Below are 6,581 nucleotides of genomic sequence, written 5' to 3' on the forward strand. Positions count from 1 at the left end.
CACCCTCCAGCCCCCCACCCAAGATCATCCTCGAAGCCTTGTCTAGGAGCCTTCAACTCAAAGTGTTCTTTCAAAATTCACCTTCCAACCCACCTTCCCATTTCAAATCCCCTAACCCCTCTTGGATGCCCCCCTCCCTGGACCCTCAGTTGGAAAACATCACACTTCAAAACCACCTAAATCTAATTTTTACACTTTCAGGATATAACGCTTCACGCTCTAAATTTCCAAATTTTGTCAAACAAGCACTTAAACCCTTTCTAAGGACTCCTCCATAATCATTAAATCGGTTGATAAAAACCTAGGCCTCACCATCGTAAGCTCTCAACTTTACAACAAGCTTGGATAAGGAGATGAATTTTTTGCACTTATTTACTCCACACAATGAGAGAGAGTGTGTGCGTGTGTGTGAGGGTGTATATCTTGCAAGAAAGCCCCCTAGTTGCTTGCGTTGACCCCCTCTTTTAGCTCATGCTTGTAGCCCATTGGTTTTCAAGCCTAGCCAATGACAAGCCTTGGTCACAACTAGCAATAGAGATAGCCTTTGGACAAGTGTCCTCCTTTCCCCTTTGAGAGAGAGGGCTTGGAAAAATCTTAAATAATTAATTTAGTTAATCTAAATTCTCATTGGACCTCTCTAAGGGTCAACCAATAGGCTTTAGGCACACTCTAGAGGCAACTTAGCTAGGGCCTTGACATGTGTCCCTTTTACCTCTTTGAACAAGGGGTGCCCTTTGGGTGAGGGAGTAGTCACTCAACCCCACCTCCTACTCTCATGGCTTGCCCCCTCCTTTGTAGTAGACATTGGTTTGAATTTCAAGCCCTCAAGCACCTTGGCCCCCAACATGCTTTAGCACCTCAAGCACCTTAGTCACAAGCATGTGATTGGCAAGTGCATGGCCTCTCTCTCTCTCTCTCTCTCTCTCTCTCTCTCTCTCTCTCATGCCCCTAGCCTCAAGGTATTGCCCCATCCTTGTAGGGATTACCTTTTAATACAAGCACATGCCTAGCTTGACCAAGCACCTTAGTCATCAAGCATCTCAAGCATAGACCTAGCTTAACCTAAGGTCTAAGGACTTTTACACTAACCTTTGGAGGACTTTAATGAAGCTAACCCTAAGGTTTTTCAAGCTTCATTATGCACATATTCTTCTTCAGTAAACCATCGCCTTGTGAGCACTTGCGAAGATTAAACCATCTCCTTTTGGCCCCGTGAGCTTGGTCTAAAAATACATATCTATATTCTAGCTCTTTTTTCCCTTTTATCTTCCCATATTAAATGATCAATGTAAATGAGAAAATCATTTGGGTAAAGGTATAACCCTAAGGTCTTTTAAGATCCATTATGCACACATTGTTCTTCAACAGACCATCTCCTTGTGAGCCCTTGCAAAGATGAAACCATCTCCTTTTGGCCCCGTGCTGAGATTGTTCTAAAAACACATATCTATATTCTAGCTCTTCTTTCTCTTTTATCTTCCCATGTTAAATGATCAGTTTAACATGAGAAAATCATTTGGGTAAAGCTAGATATTAGATTTTATGACATCATCAATGTTTTTACATACTTTAGTACTCTAAGCTATTCCAATTTGGTATCAAAGAGTTAGTAAATGTTTTGTATTTTATGCCTTGTCTAGTCCATTGGCCACATGCACACAAACTCGCTAATTTATACAGTATGTAAATGCTCATCCTAGTGTAGATTCGTTGATTTAGGCAACACTAGTTGTATATGCAGATCTACCGGTTTAGGTAGCACGAGTGCAGGTTCACCGGCTAGACCTCTCGCGCTCAATGCCATTGCAATTTGCAGCTGAGAAGGGAAAGATAGTTGGGGCTCCTTGGTGCTTCGTGTGAAAAAAAGTAACTGATTCCAAAATCAACAATCGTGCCTTAAGAGCCGCCATGGAAATCTTGTCTGCCCACTATAACCTAGAGATCCCAAAGACTATGTGGCGTATTTGGAAGGCCAAAGAGAAGTACATTTTGTTATTTGGTTTGCTGCACACTTGATTTTGTCTTATTCGCTGAACTTTTCTCCTAGAAATTAGTCGTCCAAGGATGATAACCAAGACAAAAACATACATGCATCCTTTCTCCCATTATACTTTTAAAAGTAAATGCCTTTTCTAGAGATCTTGTTTTGTTTTATCTTGGCTTGATTATCATCCAAGGATGATAACCAAGATAAAAACATACGTGCATCCTTTCTCCCATTATACTTTTAAAAGTAAATGCCTTTTCTAGAGATCTTGTTTTGTTTTTTCTTGGCTTGAGCATCTAAAGTATGCTTAATCACTTTGATAAGCCGCTTTTCTTTGTTGTCATCTTCACGATTGCACTTATGTGAATTCTGCTTTTGTAACTTCTCAAGATTTTGTTAAAGGAGAGTACGTGCAACATGTTTTCAAGCTCTTCAAAAAGGACATCAATCTTTTGATCCATAACAAGAGAATCTTGGGTAGTCATGGTTGGTTAACTCAAGACAAAGGAAAGTTAAAATATATATATAAATCCAAAATATATGCAATAGTTAAATTGCTAAAAGGAAAAAGAATAGAAGAAAACGAACAAGATGATAGCCAGAAAAATTTCAAGAAGACGTACAGTGAATATGCAAAGCCTTGAACAATCCAAAATGATAGATAGAAGCAATCGAGAGAGCATCTTCTTGTTTTGTTGATGATTGTTAGTAATTGATTAACTTTAACGCCGATTCTCAACACTTTGTGATTGTTCCTTGAGAGTGCATGAGATCTATGAAATGTCTTTGTTGCTTTTCTTCAATTGTTTCATCCTTTTCTGCTGCTCGTAGTTGGCGAGCGAAACTATTGAGATGAGGAAGCTTGTTGTTCGTGCATCTTTAGCATAACGAGATCCTTCCAAAAGCAATCTTCTTTAGAGTCTTCAAGACAAAATTTATTTGATTTGCCCACAAAAAGCACTCTTCTTTGATTCCACACATTGTCTGGAGCGTTTTCAAAGACCTGATACCATTGTTGGCTTTCTGAAGTCTTTCCAGCAATTTCAACATAACTTTGATTGATTAAATAACAATAAATTCAAAAAAGGGATTGATTGAATAGTCACAACACATAGAGAGAACAACATAAACAAGAATCAAAACACAAGACACCAATTGGATATTAATCATCCCCCTCAATCAATATGATCGAGTGTTTTCCTTCTGCCTCTTTATTCATCCCAAGGAGCATGAATTATAATAAGATAAATATATGAAAGATGAGAGAGAAAGAGCAATGCAATTAAGAGAGTGTATGCCATGATTAAGAGAAAAAATTAATAGCATAAAAGAGGGCTTCTGTAGCTTTGCTCTGGTGGAGATTTTGATGGTTCCTTTGGCTTCAAAAGGGAAGTAAAACACTAGGTTGCCTGATCAAGATGCCCTCGGAGCACTCATCTTCTTTGTGAACAGCCAAGAAGCCGATTTCTGCTAAAAAAGTAGTGAGTATGAAGATGCGATTTTGGGATTCTCTTTATTTCTTCATGCATGCACCGGTTGTTTTTCATTCAGACTCTAAAAATATTAGGTAAAGAAGAGTTATATTTACATTGCTTCTTTTGAATAGTTTTTTATAATAAAACATAGATAAAATTGATAAAAAAAATTAAGAAGTAGTAATAGTGATAACACACTACTTGTTGGCTGAGTGTTAATTATAGCTAGTTCAACTTTAAAGAAACACACACAATGTTGTTCACACCACAATTTAAGTTTTATCAGGTCATCGTACATTGGTTTGGGGATTCAAACATGCATTTATATCTATGTTGACATTACATAGAAGAAAACTCACAAAAAGACGAATAAAGTCAAGAAATGTAAATTTTTGATATTACGCAATTTGCGTGACTTTTCTTTTTATAGTGACCACATGTTCAATGGTATATTCGGATTGTGTCCTACTGACTATGGCAGGCCAACATGAAGCCTAGCTTCGCTTTTTACCTTGTTGATGAAGTTTTCATTTGAAATGAAAATTGAATCAAAACTTTTTTTTCTCCAAATATCACTGGACACTCGTTTTCTTCAAAATAATAACCTATATACATGGAATATCCGCCTCCTTGGCACCCACCTTTTGCACGTCCATTGCATGGCATTGCAACCTCACCTTTGGATTCCCTCGCCTTGCTCTCTGTGTGTGTGTGTGTGTGTGCGCGCGCGCTATCACGAGTGCATCCTCTATATCCCCCCCCCCCCCCCCCCCCCGCCGCTTCTTGGCCATGTGCCTCCTGCTTCGTTTGGCTGGCCACCTTTCCCTTGTACACTTATGAGAAACGAAATGCTAAGGGTTTTCAAAGTGATGAACATCCTTGACGCTTAGCATAGACACATGCCTGTTGCATGAAGAGAGAGAGAGAGAGAGAGAGAGAGAGAGAGAGAGAGAGAGATCCCAATCTTGCAACCTCGTCCAAGTAGCCCTGGTGCGTGCAAAAGAAAGAGAGAGAGATTTTCCAACCTAGCAATCTCATCCATAGAGAAAGAGAGTGAGTGCCCAAATTGGAAAGGGAGGTGCATGACCTCCACTTAAGCTATTCCCATCTTCTCTTACGCTTGAAGCTCATATCCATATCTCTTTAGTTTCTTCCTTGTTTTTGAATAAAATTCTTTTTTTTTGGAATCGTGGGTTTATATTCGTGCCTCAAATTGGTTCATATCCATCTATACTTTTATAATGCAGCTTAAATTTTTGAAGGCCGAAGAGACCCTCCACGTGTTGAGCCCTCAAGCCGCCTTCGAAGTTTGCCTTGCTATTCTTCGCCTGCCACAACCGCCCAGCCTACAGGTGATAGGATATGCATCTTCGCAGGCGCGATGTTGAGCCAGTTGAGGCATCCCATGCAGCTGCCAGTTACATTGAAGGCACATTGAAGAACTTGTGCGTCACCGCGTCAACTCCTAGGACAAGGACCTCAACCCTGATAGCTGTGTGTGTGTGTGTGTGTCTGAGAGAGAGAGAGAGAGACAGAGAGAGAGAGAGAGAGAGAGAGAGAGAGAGAGAGAGAGAGCAATAACCATGTCGGTAACAGTCGACGTCTCTTGAGTCCTAGCAAGCTGTGTGTACAGTGAGTGAGTGTGTGTGTGTGTGTGTGTGTGAGAGAGAGAGAGAGAGAGAGAGAGAGATGTACGAGTGAACAATTGGTCCTGGTGTATGTAACCTGTGAGAGTCTAGAGAGAGCGATGTACGATTGAGGAGAGAGGGATGACTCGTGGGTGCAATAGTCATGCACAAAGCTTGGGCGTGTGCACATGCGTGCATGTGTGTGTGTGTGAGAGTCGAGATGTGAAGAGAGAGAGAGAGAGAGAGAGAGAGAGAGAGAGATGGCCCTGGCAGGCTCTGTTTTGGTGAGAGTCTAGAGAGAGCGGTGTACGAATGAGGAGAGAAGGATAATTCATGGCCATGCACACAGTGTGTGTGTGTGTGTGTGGTGAGAGCGCCCGACCGCGGGCTACCAATCTTAAGACTGTGAAAAAAGACCTAGGTTCAATGCAGTGTTCGGAAAAATCAATTTTCTAAACAGAAAATTCCTTTCCTGGATTTTGTCAAGGCGAAATTTTAGAAAACTAGGTTACTTTTTAGGTTTTTTTCACTATTTTTCTCTATTTTGGGATGGAATTTCTCGTTTTCCCCTTGCACGATATTAACTTGAGACACATTTTTTTCCAGAACATTGGTTCAATGTAAATCACACCTATAAATTTAGATATTTATGTCTACATTTTTTAAAAAAATCTCACCTTCATTTTTAAAATGTAGAGGTAATATGTAAATTTGTAGGTAGACCCTAGGATTATACTTTCACCTTCATATAGGAAAATTTAGCGTAAAAACTTTCCAATTTAGTCAATTTACCTTGAAAATTTCTTATATATCGGTTTGCCAAGTTTTTGGGGAAAAACAATTTAGGCACTGCTACTAGTGCACGGACACACACACACACACACACACACACACACATAGAGGCAATGGGAGCACTGCAGTGTCCGAGAATCGTATCATGTCATTTTCAGTTTTATAAATGCTGGTTGAGGGCAAGGGAAAAAGGAGAAATTTCGTCCCAAAATAAAGAAAAATAGTGTAGACACTTGAAAAAGTAACCCGATTCTCTAAAATTTCCTCTTGACCAAAATCAAGGAAAGAAATTTTGTTTGTTTGAAAAAATGATTTTTCTCGAATACTGGTGCACTGAGAGAGGAAGAGATGGCGAGCCAATGTTCGAGAAAAGTGTGTCTCACCTTGCAATTGTGTCGCTTTGAAACTCAAAATGCTGTTTGAGAATAAAAGGAAAAGGAAAAACCCTTCCAACATTTGGAGGAAAAGTGTAAAAATATTAAAAATTAGCTCCATTTTAAAAATTGAGAACGACACGATATTTAACATGAGGCACATTTATTACGAACTTTGGTTCAATGTAAATCTCACCTATAAATCTAGATAATTACCTCTACACTTCTATACTACTTTATTATGGAGCTTGAAAAATTCTCAAACGCTGAGCGCTGCCACACATCGAAGCATCAGGCACCTCTTGAACATGCGCACACGGACTGC

The sequence above is a fragment of the Adiantum capillus-veneris genome, chromosome 24, assembly GCF_014529385.1.
Source record: "Adiantum capillus-veneris isolate H3 chromosome 24, ASM1452938v2, whole genome shotgun sequence".
Classification (NCBI taxonomy): domain Eukaryota; kingdom Viridiplantae; phylum Streptophyta; class Polypodiopsida; order Polypodiales; family Pteridaceae; genus Adiantum; species Adiantum capillus-veneris.